Source organism: Ambystoma mexicanum, chromosome 3p (genome assembly GCF_040938575.1).
Source record: "Ambystoma mexicanum isolate Mex_15411 chromosome 3p, UKY_AmexF1_1, whole genome shotgun sequence".
NCBI lineage: Eukaryota > Metazoa > Chordata > Amphibia > Caudata > Ambystomatidae > Ambystoma > Ambystoma mexicanum.
In genome coordinates, this window is record NC_090925.1 from 1,077,604,494 (window position 1) to 1,077,619,361 (window position 14,868).

Genomic DNA, 14,868 nt, shown 5'->3' on the forward strand with positions numbered 1-14,868 from the left:
GACGTTTCACCTTTTATGAGCTACGTTACTTGTCCAGGGATGTCATTTCACCAAAATGCCAGGGGTAGCGGAAGTGACATCACACGACCCTTGACCCCCTAATGAAATGACAGGAATTGATGTCATTTGACCCCACCCTGAAGTGATATCGCGGGAAGCGATGGAACACGACCTTTCAACCATTGACAAAACAGGAAGTGGCATCACATAGCACACATTGTACACTACGAAAAATATGGTTACGATATCACTATAATGTGATGTACATTTCATACAAGAATGGATCGCCATATGTATCGTTAAAATCAGTGTGTGTAGGCCCAAATTACTGTGAATGCATGCAGACGTCCATGACCAAATGATAATGATGTGTTATTATATAGCACTTGCGCTTAAGCACTTTATATTGAAAAAATATACACCCAATATCACCCAACCTGTGTTGGTACTCTCGACCTCAGAAGGATGAAAGGTTGAGTTGAGGCATTTAAGAACAGACTAAATAAGTGACTCACACCCTGAAGTGTGCCTGAAATAAACCTATAATGAGTCTAGCAACTATTGTATAGGGTTAGTGCTGAAAGTGTTAGACCTGTCGCACTCAGGTTCTTATTTTTCTTCTTTTTTTTTAAGGGGCCTGAACAAGAAAGTCAGCCACTCCAGAACCAAAAAGCCATTTTTTTGGGGGGTTTATTTTAGAGGTCGCAAGGGAGACCTCAGAGGTCGCAGTTGCGACCTCTGGCGACCCCTAAATTACATCCCTGTACTGGTCCAGGAATTCTGGGGAGCATCTGCTCCTACAGGCCACCGTACGGCTGGGCGCCATCTTTACGTAATTAATTCTGGGTGGCAGAGCAACCAAAGCAGGCTGTTTGTCACTAATTGGCAGATTCCACAAGAAGTGACTAGGAGTAACTGTGACTTGCTCCTGATTTACTGCTAATAACTCAGGAGTAAGTCAGAGCTGCTCATAATAACTTCTCTGGGAATCCATTAGTCCTTTCCAGGTTAAAGTGACGGCTACTTCAGAGGAACTTCTTAGTGAATTGGTCCCCAAAGATCATCACTGATGCCGTGAAGGAGTTTACTGTCCAAGGGAAACACGTGACCCAAGATGGAAAACTGCCCAGTAGGCATGGATGGTACCCTATCCCAAATTTGAAACCCTTAGCACTTATGTTCATGGCTTTTTGGCTTCTTCCTCTTTTATAGCTTTGAGGTAGTCAGATGCTGGGTCATTTGGTGAAAAAAGTACCCTGTTAATAATGATGATAGGTTATTTATTACGCGCTTAATACCCAGAGGTTTCTAAGCGCGGACCCTGGGATCGAACCTGTGTTGCTCCGTGTTGTCTTGCTTCCAAGGCAAGCACGTTGCCCCTAAGCTTTCCTCCCGAGACAACAATATCAATTTCTAATTGTTTCCTGATCCTCAGCCAGCACTTTCTTTAAATATTCTAGGACTGGGGATAGACTAGAAATTAATCCAACCCTAAAAAAATACTGTCCTTGCCTTCCAGGATTAAAGCTGTACTGAAAGGGCCATCCACACAGTGCACATTCCCAGTAGGCATGGCAGCTACCATAACACCTCTACCATCCCCCAGGATTCTGCAGCACCCCACCTATTAGCAACACTTTTCATCTAACATCCTTTTAGGAAACAGTACATTTATTTATTTATGTATTTATTTTATGTTCTGTGTTGAACATATTAAGCTTCAATAGCTTTAGAAATGTGGACAAAAAAGTCACAGTTTTACTGATTGCAAACCACAAACAAAATGAGATATGAGACACGCTTTGAATGTGTTGTATAGTGCTTTTCTGTGTATGAAGAGAGCATGTGATGTCATGTGGAATGTTGTCTTGTGAATGGGAGAATGTTAGTGTTGAGGGTTCAGGCAGTTCGAGCTCCCCTGCCTGGGTGATGGGTTGTCAGTGTTGTATCTCCTTATAGCGTAACTGTAACTGTAACTTAGGAAGTGTTATTAAAGCTTGAGTAACATAAGAAGAAGTTTGGAAGCAGCTTTATTACATTGGCGACAAGCTAATCTCAAGAAGAATAACCCATGTGCATGAAACAGAAGAAAAGCTGGTGAACCTCCTGCGGGGGGTGCAGGAAGAAGGAGAAGGACAACACTGCCCCCAAATCAAGTAAGACCCATCACCCAGGGCACCAAAGGTTGAGGATGAGAGCCCCATGACTGGAGGGATCAGCTTCCCATACTCTGAGGAAGGGAAGCTCTCCTACAGATGAAGAAGGGAGCTGGGCCCTTAGGATGAAAAAGGAAGCTGGCCCATAGTTAATGAAGGGAAGCTGTCCGATGAACAAAAGGAGGGAGAAGCTGTCCATAAGTTGTAGGGGGAGCTTTAACCAGGAGATAATGAGAAATATGATGTTGAGCTCAATAAGCCCTAGAGGTCCCCATAAAGAGGATCCATAGAAGCCGTGCCCATAATTTGAAGCGGAACGTTGTTCCATAGGCAGCCGGGACAAATTGTATTCTACGGCAGTAAAAAGAAATGTGCCTGTAGTGTTTTGAAGACGGGGAATAAACGGTGCAGATCTGTGGATAGGTCGAGTGAAGATGTGCCGTCGTGAGCGCCTGCAATGTGTCTTTGCGTGTCCCGAAGTGTGGCTGCCTCAAGGGGCGAAGTAATGAGTAATCCAATAGTTGGCAGTTGGTTGTGCAGCGCTTTGTGCTGCGCTCCGATAAGAGATGAAATGATGACGTCAAATATGGGCGAAGAGGCGTCGGTGATCAATAAGAATGTTCATCACCAAGTGTTCCGTGATTCGTTGGTGTTCGATGAAACCTAAGCACGCAGACCTACGCGGAGCAGTGAAAAAAAAAGAACATTTTAAAGGAAGGGACCTCGAGGACGTGTATTAACGTCAGGAGGAAGGCTCACCTAGAATGCAACGAAGAGATGAAGAAACGCATAATGTCGGGTGTGAGGCCATTAGCTCTGTATTCAGTAAAGCCCTTTCGTGATGGTGAAGGAATGTGGAATTATACGCTGACTGTAGCAAGGAGCTGTGGAGTTGCGGATTAGTGAAATAAGAAGAAATGGAATTGAGATGTCGTTTGAGATAAGCAAATGTACCTAAAATGGATGTGTCGGAAGGAGGTTTCCATTTTGAAGTGAAGATTCCAGCAAGGTTTCAAGGAATTTCTGCCAATGTGTAATGCAGAATCCTGGCAAGTTTGCAAGTGTCAGCAGGGCCAAGTCAAGTGAATACAGTCCCATCATTTCGGAAGTGTTACGGGGGTTGCGATGCAAGAAACGATGAAACCCGTTGGCAGAGAATGCAAGAAGGGAAGAGCCACGATGGCAGAGAATTGCAGTGCAGATGTGCCTAGTCACGGGAAATGCACGTATACTTTTACATATGTATATGTTTCCCACATGCAAGGGAAAGCGTTTTTGATATTAATGTAAGCCAATATAGATGTACTAAGAAGAATGCAAATGTAATACCGCTGTAATAAGTGCAAGAAAGAAACAAAGGGGGCATATTGAATGAGTATGAAAGTACTGTGCGAGAGTTGGACACGAAAGGAAGTTATTGATGATGCACGTGTCGGTGTTTAAAGATGTGAGTAAGTGAAACGAGATAACCACATTTGAGGATTTGCAGGTTAGGGGTGCGTGCCTAAAACTTTTAGCTATACAGTGAATTTTAGTGCGGTATTAGGAGTGCACAGCGAAGTGAATGCGCATAAGTATTGTAACACTAACGTATTTGAGGAATTGCAGCAGATAGTTTGCTAATATGCAACATGGACCTTTAGGTTGAGGAACTACAATTTTGGATTACAGCCCACAACAGGCTATGGACTTTTAGGAGCTTATAATGAAACGTGCATTAATAGTTAATAGTGTTGAAGATAAGAGGTTGCAGATGAATGATGTTATATCGACTCATTGTGAAAAATGGAATGGGTGCGCATACAAAAAATAGATGTTTGGGGGAGTCGACTAAGTCGTGAGATGGATGGCACCCAGAGGGTATGTACAATGTGCGTGAGTGCCACAATGGATAGCGGCTCTGGTATTTTTGTAAAGTGGTATAGGAGGTAGCACCTCCGGTATAGGTGAGCCAAATAAGTTGTGAGATGGGTAGCGCCCAGAGCAGGTATAGCATGTGTGTGAGTGCCACAATGGTGTTATTAGGGAGGTAGCGCCTCTGATATTTTTGTGTGAAGTTTAATAGGAGGTAGCACGTCCGGTAAAAGTATGAAGTTAAATAGGAGGTAGTGCCTCCGGCAACAGGTTATTTGGAGGTAGCGCCTCCATCTGAAGTAAGGGGTGAGTTTGGGTGAGGGCCACAATGGTTATTAGGGGGTAGCGCCTCTGCCAAAAGTATGAAGTGAGTGTGGGTGAGTGCCACAAAAGTTATTAGGGGGTAGAGCCTCCAGTGTAGTATAATGTGTGTGTGGTTGAATAATCACTAGGTCAAGGAGGTAGCGCCTCCAGGGTCAGAATGAAGTTGAAATATTTGTTGTGAGTCAATCTCCCCTTAAAAAGGTGCATCATGTGTTTCCTCGTGTTTCCAGTGATTCCGTGTGTAGGATAGGAGCTGTCTTGTGTGTTGTGCCATTTGGTGTGCTGGAGTGTGTGTTGTGTGTAAATTGGGGAAGGAGATGCGTTGTATGGTGCTTGTCTGTGTATGTAGGGAGCATGTGATGTCATGTGGAATGTTGTCTTGTGAATGGGAGAATGTTAGTTTTGAGTGTTCCACGCTCAGGCATTTAGAGTCCCCGCCTGGGTGATGGGTTGCCAGTGTTTTAGGTCCTTATAGCTTAACTGTAACTTAAGAAGTGTTATAAACGCTTAAGCAACCTAAGAAGAAGCTTGGAAGCAGATGTATTACATAAAGGTAGTATTTTGTCATTCTTCATTGTTATAGCAATACAGCGCAAGCCACGGTATGATAGGACTCTGGTTTTTAGTATTCATGTTGTGATGTTTTAGACTTGAATTCCCTAGCCAGCCTAGTCAGTAGTGAGGGATAATGGAAGTCATACTCTAAAATATCTGGAGAGATGCAGGCTGCAGACCACTAGTATGATCAATGGCCAAGGATCATGGGACTTGTAGTCCAAATCATCTGGAGGGCCATGAATTGAGTAAGCTATATAACAATTTGTTTTAAAGTTTCAGTAACGCATGTTTACAATATTGCTAATAGGTTTCTGGTCACCGTAATAAAATGTAATCTTTACATGCATCGTGCTGAAATATTGTAAACACTGAAGCACTGAAAAAGATCCTGCAGTTGTGTATTTAAAATGGGTTTCAATGAAAACGGGACAAAGTGCTGAAATGCGATAAATGCAATAACATCATCTATTCAAATATGCAGCTGAGATATTCAACGAGAACCGCAAATCTAAACACACCGTGTAGTGATGAAGATATTGGTAAAACAAGTAGATGTATTCAATGTAGAAGGGTGACGTCCTGACTGATCCAAGGCCCTGAGTCACTTAACCCTTTCTCATTTTCATAGCTCAGAACGGCATCCCAGTGTGCGTGCATGGTTGCAGAATTGCATGGCATGCACACTGGCCGTAGGCAGCGGGCAACCAAATGTGGGGGCCGGGGGAGCAGCGTGCATGGCATCCCAGTGTACGTGCATGGTTGCAGAATTACATGGCATGCACACTGGCTGTAGACAGCGGGCAACCAAATGTGGGGGGCCGGGGAGCAGCGTGCCCATGCACGGGATGCACAGTGGAGAGAATCGGGGCATTATTTGAGCAGTCGGGGACATTTCCCCCAGCAGCTGGCTCTTCAGCCATCAGGCAAGCCCTGCTGGTGGTAAAATATCCCCCGGCGGCCCCCCAGGACTGGTGAGCAGCAAATCCTCTTTTCACGCTTCCCATTGCTTGCTTGTAATGATCACAACAGGCATAGGGGGGTCCCCTTCCTCTCCAGAGACCCCTCTTCAATTCATGGGCATGGCTGATTGTTTGATGTTGGCTTCTTTTTGGAAAGAAGATGCACACATTTGTCAACGAGTAACTATTAATAGACGGGTTTATCAGGCAGGCTTCTCTGGGGATATCCAAGCCTTTAATGTTAATGTTAATGTTAAAGAACATTTGTACCGTGCACTATCACCACCGGAGTGGTTCCCTGGCGCTCTGGCAGCTCTGAAAGAGGGAGGGAGGGCGGGTGAGTTAGTGGGTGGAGGTTGGAAAAGTGCAAGAGAGCAGTGATGTACTGTTGGCAGCCTCAGCCCGGTGGGTCCGTCGGCTGGGCCTGGGGTGTATGCGGCCGTTAGTCGTTGTGTACTGATGTGCGGGTCTATGTGCATTTATTGTTTTGTTGTTGCAGTGTGGTGAAGTTTGTGCGGTTTGTTGTGCTGGAGGTTTGTGGTTGTGTTTGGTTTGGAGTTTGAGAAGTGTATGCAGAAGAGGAAATTGTTAGTGGTCTCGGTTAGTTGGCATCTATATCCTGGTTGACCAGTTGTGCTCGCGTAATCTCTCTCGATGGGGTGCTTGGGCATCATGTGCCTCTGGAGGTTCGTGCTCGTTTTGTATACGAGGCCCCTTGACCATCTTTAACACAGAAGGACAGTTGGAGGAGATGCCAGGTTTTGCAAATGTGAGGTGTGAAATAATAAATCATTCACTGCTTTTAGGCTCCAAGCCTAGCGCATACCAGCCTTTATAAAAATGTACACAAATGTAAAATAACATTCTATAACAAATGCCAGGATGTGCAGAGCATGATTTCAGATCTCCCTTTCCTCATAGCTTAAGAATAAGAGTGTGAATGGAGTGGCGATGTTAGGTGAGAAAAATGGTCAGAGGTGTATCTGTATCACTAGATTTGCTGGGTGTTGTGGCCTCAAAGGACGACAGGACGCCCAAGGTAGTTGCAACTGCTTTTATTCAACAACAGAATGCGGGATAGCGATAGTCCATGAGATGGGACAGGGCGGGTACTCGCAGTCTTGGCTGGGCTTTCCAGTTAACCACACTGGAAGCGGGGTGTGCAATTGACTGCATGCTGTGTACTTCCAGGGCCCCCAGGAGTCCTCCTATGGCATTGGACTTACGCCCTGGAAGTGAGCTGGTATTGACTTGGGCCTTCAGTCACATGGGCTCCTCATAAGGAGCAGCGCTGTCCAGACTGACTTGTCTGGCGCTCCACCAGCCTCCTACTGGCACCAACATTTCCTGCTCGTGGAGTGCGGATCCGCGAGATCACGTTGAGCCGAGATCTTGCGAGACCGCGCTGCCGCGATCACGTGATGTCCCTACACACCTCTTTTGCTGGGAAAAAGGACAGAGGGTCATCCCATAACGAATTCTGCAAACCTGCTGGGTTTTCTTTTCTCCCTTTGCGTTCTGCCTTGGTCTAGGCATGGAGCAGAGTTGTGGGGGTACTCCTGGGGAGGTGCAGGTGATTCGGATCCTCCTTGTCTTGCTTTCCGATGCAGCTCTCTGAGTGGAGCGGGGGAGCTGCTGCTTGAGGACTCACTGCTGTAGGGTGGCTCCGGGACATCCCTTTCTGGCTGGCAGGGACTTTCAGGTGGCTCTGGAGGGTCTTGGTCTTCTCTGGTTTCCCAAGGTGGCTCTACGCAAGGTTCTTTGCTGCGGTACATGGCCACCCTTTCTAGGTTCCATTTTCTTCCGTCGCTGGTGCAGATGTGGTTTGGCCCTTTGGCTGCGACTTCTATGGGATTGCTGTACCTGTAGCCTGTCACCGTGTCCTTGTGGGGAAGCCGTATCTTGACCAGGTCGCCTTTGTTGACTGATGTGCGACGGGCAGCCCGCCGCATGTCTCCTTGCGTCTTCATGGCTTCCTTGCTCCGCTGCATGCAGAAGACTACGTCTTCCATGTCCACTTCTTCGTCAGCTCTCACTTGCTGGATCCACAGCGGTACCAGTGTGGATGCTGCCCTTCTCCCCCTCAGCAGCTGGCAAAGTGACACGCCGGTGACAGCGTTTGGAGTGATGCGGTGGGCTGCGATATCCTCTTTGACCGTCTTGTATGGGTCCAAGCCCGAGGCATTGCAAGTTGCAGCGCCCCTTTGATGAAGCGGTTCGCCCGCTCGACCAGGCCGTTGGCCTGAGGATGGGAGAGACTTGCTCTCCGCTGTTGGATGTTGTTGAGTTTGAGAAATGTTTCCATTTCACGAGAGGTAAGCTGGAGCCCATTCTCCGTTACGATTTCTTCGGGTAGGCCCTCGTGCTGGAATATGGCGATGAGTGCTTCAATGACAGTTTTGGTGGTGATGTCCGAAGTGAAATCGACTTCGACCCACTTTGAGAAGTAGTCAACCGCGACTATCCCGTATTTGAGTTCTGGGGGCATGCTATCCAGCGGTCCGATGAAGTCCAATCACAGTTTTCGCCACACACCTTTGAGGACCTCGGTGGGCAGCATGGGGGCTTGCCTTACGGACAAGCGCTTGTTGCTGTTGGTGCACTCGTGGCACCTCTCAACCATTTGTCGTATGTACTGATCCATGCCTGGCCACCAGTAGGCATCGCGTATTCTGCGCCTGGTCATGTTGCACCCCAAATGACCTGAGCGCGCTCTGCACAGTATCACTTTGCGAATCCCGTTGGGTGGGATCGCTCGGTCGCCTCTCAAGATTAGACCGTTCATGGCAGTGATTTTTTCTTTCACCTTCCAGTATGGGCATAGGCCTTTGGGAATCGCCCTTTCGTCAGGCCATCCTCCGCGGACCCAGGCTGTTACGCACCTTAGGGCATCGTCCTGATCACTCTCCTCCTGCCAGTAGCGCTCACTCATGTCCATATACTCGCCGTTGCTTAGGTCGCTTATTGAGGCTACGACACATTCGTCTTCTAGGAATGTGGTCCCTGGGGCGTCTTGGTTCAGGAGCCTGGACATGCAGTCCGCTTGTGCGTTTTTCCAGCCTGCAATGTGGGCTATTTTGTACGTGTATTCTTGGAGTTTTGCGGCGATCCTGGCCAGTCTCGGGGTGGCGGTCTTGGTGCCACCTGGGCTCAACATGTGGGTAAGGGGCTTGTGGTCGGTGACCAGCCTAAATTTTGTGCCCCAAACGTAAGACCTGAAGTAGTCGACGGCCCAGACACACGCCAACATTTCTTTCTCCACGGTGGAGTAATTCTTTTCCGCTGGCGACAGAGCCTTGGATGCAAAAGCCACAATGTTTTCGGTGTCGCCCTTTCTCTGGGTCACGGTGGCCCCGAGTCCGTATGCGCTGGCATCCATGGTGATGCAGGTGTCCCATTCAGGGTTGAAGGGCTTTAGGCACGGTGCGTGCAGAATTCTGCGTTTGATTTCAGAGAAGGCCCCGTCTTGCTCTGGGCCTCAAGAGTAGGTTGCCCCTTTCTTCAAGAGATCCCTCATGGGGGACGTGGTTTCGGAGAACCTAGGGACGAACTTCGCGTAGTGCACCGCTAGGCCCAGGAATGAGCGGAGTTCCTCTCTGGACTTCGGAGCTGGGGCATCCGCTATGACCTCCATCAGGTTTTTCTTGGGGCTCACTCCTTCGCTCGAGATGCAGTACCCTAGGTTTTCTACTTTCCTGACTCGGAAAACACATTTCTCGTGGCGAAGATGAACTCCTGCTTCCTGAAGCCTGCTTAGGACTGCCTTGAGGGCCTGGTCATGAGTCTCGTTGTCTCTGGCATATACGAGGATGTCGTCCTGAAAGAATGTGACATTTGTGAGGTCCTTGAGGAGGGTATTCATCATCCTTTGGAATGCTGACGCTGCCAAGGACAGCCCAAACGGCATGCGGATCTATTGAAAGATGCCGAAAGGAGTGATGAAAGCCGTTAGGGGGCGCGAAGACTTGTGCAACGGAATCTGGTGATAAGCGTCACGCATGTCAAGCTTTGAAAAAATTGTTGCATCCTTCATCATCCTCATCACCGGTTATGTTGTGGCCTCAAAGGACGACAGGACGCCCAAAGTAGTTTCAACTGCTTTTATTAAACAACATAACGCGGGATAGCGATAGTCCAGGAGATGGGGCAGGGCGGGTACTCACAGTCTTGGCTGGGCTTTCCAGTTAACCTCACTGGAAGCGGGGTGTGCGATTGACTGCATGCTGTGTACTTCCAGGGCCCACAGGAGGCCTCCTACGGCATTGGACTTACGCCCTAGAAGTGAGCTGGTATTGACTTGGGCCTTCAGTCACATTCGCTCCTCATAAGGAGCAGCGCTGTCCAGACCGACTTGTCTGGTGCTCCACCAGCCTCCTACTGGCGCCAACAGTTCCCGCTCGCGTTGAGCCGAGATCTCGCGAGGCCGCGCACCCGCGATCACGTGATGTCCCCACACTGGGCTTTACAACTCTCACATGAACACGTGACTTTACAAGAAGAATATTGTGTGGCAGGAGTGAAAACACTTACCTCTGCCTTTTAAGCATGTTCATCTTGTGGTGCTAGATAAACATACATGTACAACTCCAGAGATCTCTGTGCAACGTGTATGCATATGTGAGAAGTTTGACAGGGCTGTCTCTATCGTTAATCGGTCCATTCAAGAAAATGCGCGCCATTTAGTGGGTTTGGAGAAATGCATGTTATTTGCAATTCCATGCAGTATTCACTGTGATGCTGTCAAGTGTTCCCCTTTTGCCAAATAGCTTTTAGACTAGTGGCAGACTCTGCATAATAGACACTGGGAGGTGCTCCTACATTAAGCACATGCTATCTCTGTGCCATGCAGTGTGTTCCCCCTCGGTAAAACCTAACAGGTTATTGCTTTGGTAACGTACTGGTAATCTTCATTACTCGTAGTCATATTCTTCCTCGTCACAGTACTTTCCTCATGAGGCCCCTGCCTCCGACACAGGACTTTCTTTTCTTTCTTTAAATCCCTATGACTCCTCCCCCACATCCATGTCACTCAGTTTCATATGACCAAGCCGGAGCATGGGACCTTCCACGCAGGGAGGGTGAGGAGGGTCATCAGTACTGTGAAGAGGAAGAGTAGGACTAGGAGTAATGAAAATTACCGGTAAGTAATCAGAGCATTACCCCCACGTCCACTCTTCCTCGTCCCAGTAGTTAACTATGAGGTATACCAAAGCAGCAAGGGGGAAAAGGTCCAAATGAGACAGAGCCAAAAACAGTGCAGCAAAACACACACCCTCAATAAATCTGAATTCACATCCCACAGACAAAACTCCAACCCCGAAGGAACCAACCGCCGAGTGGGAGAAAATCAACCCATAGCAGTTGATGAAAGTGCTTAGACCAGCCCAGCCCAACAAATCTCCTGCAGAGAAACCCTCCTTGCATCGGTCCAGGAAGTCGCTAAACCCCTGGTGGACCGCCCCTGAATGTGCACAGATACAGGCAGGCCAAAAGCCACATAGGCCATGGAGACCACAACACGGATCCACCGGCCAATGGAAACTACAGATGCCTCATGCCCAGCCCCAGCCGGGCCAAAAGTGATCAGAAGGCTATCAGATTGGTGGAAAGGCGCAGTCCTAGCCAAATACTCCAACACTGCCCACCGTACATCAATGTGATGCCAAGCCACCTCCTCAGGCATTTTGCGGATCTTGAAAGTAGTCAGGGAGAACCAGATCCTGAGAGGTGTGAAACCGAGAAATAACTTTAGGGAGAAACTTTGGATCACACCTCAGCACCACCGACTCCAGCAGCACCCTCAGGAAAAGGGGGGGTGGCCATAACAGAGCCCCAATCTCCCCAAGCCTACGGGCAGAAGTGATGGCAATAAGAAAGACAGTCTTTAGCATAAGGTGTTTGATATCAATCTCATTAATGGGCTGAAAAGGAGGCCCTTGAAGGAACCGTACGACAAGAGGGAGATCCCAAGGGGGAAGCCCTTTATAAGTACAAAGATGGGAAGAAGAAAAACCCTGGAGCAACTTCCCCACCAACACCTCCCCATCCAAGTGACCATCAGAGTCCCCCAAAAGGAATTTAATGGAGGCCCACTGTCAGCAAAGCGTGGAAACCGCCAGGCCCTTGTCAAACCCCTCCTGGAAGAATTGAAGGATAGTGGGGAGGCCTGAACGCAAGGGAGGGATCCCAGACCACCCACACCAGTCCAGGAAACGGCCCCAATGCCTGCCGTATGCCTTCAGAGTGGAGGATCTAAGAGCATTCAATGTGGCTTTGACCACAAGACGTGAGAACCCCTGAGATATCAGCCTAGATCATGCAATAGGCACACTGCGCATCACATCCGGCGGACTTCCAACCGCAGACCCCCTTGAAGGGAACACGGCCCCTTCTGAACTAGTCAGGGGTTCTGGGACCGAAGCTCCAACAGAGAGGGGAACCAACTCCGGCAGGGCCAGAACGTAGCCAACAACAGCACAGTCACCCTGGACACTCTGATGTGCTGAACCACCCGGGGCAGAAGGTGAATAGGCGGAAAGGCATAAAGGGGACCCCAAGGCCACTGTACAGAGAGGGCGTCCAACCCCCAAATCCCCTCAGCCTGAAACCGAGAGCAGAATAGGGGAACTTTTGCTGAGGCCGGGATGCAAACAGGTCTAGAACAGGGGTCCCGAAACAGACACAAATTTCTGCAAAGACCTGGGCCAACAGGACCAGTTCTGCAGAGGAGGGAAACCGGCAGCCCGAGAAGATCTGCTCGAACATTGTCCAACCCCCTGATATGTGAGGCCACCAGAGACACCAGACGCAATGCCCCCCAGGCACCTATCTGAGCTGCCAGAGTATTCAAGGAGCGGCCAGAACCCCCTTGGCTGTCGACATATGCCAAGGCCGTTGTATTGGCCGTTCGCACCAAAACTGCCCGGCCTTCCAGCAATCTCTTGAAGTACACCAGATCTCAGAGAATGGCACACAACTCTCGCCAATTGGATGATCGACGGCTCTCCTCCAGATCCCACAACCCTAGAGCTGAGAGGACCCTCAATGTAGACCTCCTAACCCTTTCTGCTGGTGTCAGTAGTAAGAGTGGCCACAGGAGTAAGGACTACGGACACGCCAGCCTGTAGATTTGGAACCCCCAGCCACCACAGCAGGGAGACCCGCAGCGCTGGGGACACCGAAATCAATGCCTTGAAAGCTTGAGACGTCGGGAGCCAGTGGGAGAGAAGATAAGATACAAGGGGACGTAAATGAAGACGGGCCCAATTTGTATTTGTATTATTTGTACCGCGCACCATCAGGCCCGGAGGCATCATGGCGCAAATTGAGCAAAGTTACATACAGAGCAAAATATATTTACATAAAATTATAGACAGGGTAATAAACGATCATGGAACTAGAAAACACGCAATACACCATGTGCCCCTGTAACTTCAGCAACAGGCGAGCCGAGACATACTGCCTTCTGAGAACCCTGCCCAGAACAGCAAGCAAGAGACGGAACACCCTCCCCATGCAAACTATATCCTGAGAAGGCTCCAGCTGAGAGTTGCGCCATTTCACCAGAAATCCCCAGCCTTGCAATGCCTGGCAGACTAAAGGGAGATGAGGCAGGACAGCCTGCCGACAGGACGCCTCGACCAACCAATCATCCAGGTAGGGAAAAATCTGCACTCCCTGCAGATGCAAATGCACCACCAGGGGAGCCACGCGCATGGAGAACACTCCGGGAGCCAATCGCACCTCAGACGGGAGCACTCTGAACTGAAAATGCCAGGATCTCATCCAATCCCCCCAGCACAACATCCGGAGAACGTTCCACAAAGTCTCCATGTTGAAGCGTTCTTTCGGGACGAAGCAGTGCAGGGTCTTGAGACCCATAAGCAGGTGACACTTCCTAGCAGGCATAGGGACCAGGAACACCCACGAGTAGAAAACTTGACCTCAAACAGGGAGAGGAACGGGCATGACGGTAACCCACAACAACAATTCACAGAGAACGGATCCCATGGCCAACCACTTGGTCCGTGAACTGGGTACCAAAGTCCTAACCATGCAAACCTGGACAGGAGGAGACAGGAATGGCACTTGATAACCCCTTCCGGAAGGAGCCCAGCCCCCAGGAAGCAGAACACCACCGTTTCCATATTGGGGAAAAACCAGACGGATCTGCCCACCACAGGCCCGACCTCCGAGAAGATAGAGACAAGGAGCCAGGAAAAACCACCAGTCACAGCACTTGCATCAGAGGAAAATCCCAGGACGTTGAAGCAGGCCTGCGCCGCAATATAACAGCATGCTTGTCAGCCCACAAAAAGATCAGTCCCACCAAAAGGAAGATCCAGGACAGCCCAGTAGTCCACCAGATGCACATTCCTGTGGGCAGATACACCATGGCCCCTCAGCCAACAGAGGAGCTACCACGCTGGCGAGACCATCACCAACATGACCTCATGGCATTAAAAATGCCCCCTCCCAATCGGCAGAGTACTGTCACAAAGTGGGGCAATGCAATCCATCCCGGATAGCAGACACCAAAGGTAACCCCATCCCTGGGGTATGCCTATACCGGAAAATTCACAAAAGGGACAGCCCTCTCCACCAGCACCAGGGACTCTGAGAACCCCTTTGAGCATTGAGATGTGCCACAATCTGCCATATTACTTTCACACATCTGAGAGGAGGTGTGAAAGCAACACATTGGCACCGGAGGACCTAGGCCCTAAAAGTAGAGACACTGAGAACCCCCTGCATGGCCGTTACTTCCATGATGCATTAGCAGTTTCCACAATTTCATGCCAGACAAGGGAAAACAAATCAGTCTCCTTCGTACATGCTGTGCACAGTTCAGAGGATGAGGACAGGACAAGGTGCCCGCACACAGACACAAACACACCACTAACTCGCCACCTATACACTTCACATGTTTGAGAGGTGGCTTGAGCCCTGCATCATGCAGCTGGTAGCCCCTTGCTCCACCTGTTGAGCTAATGGGTTCCCCTCCAGAAGGCACCAAC

At 49.2% G+C, this 14,868-nt stretch overlaps 1 protein-coding gene across 4 annotated transcripts in view; it reads right to left on the reverse strand.

The window, feature by feature from the left end:
- STK32A (serine/threonine kinase 32A) overlaps positions 1 to 14,868 on the reverse strand; it is an 885,758-nt gene that overhangs the window by 678,745 nt on the left and 192,145 nt on the right. The gene's annotated exons all lie outside the window — the stretch shown is intronic.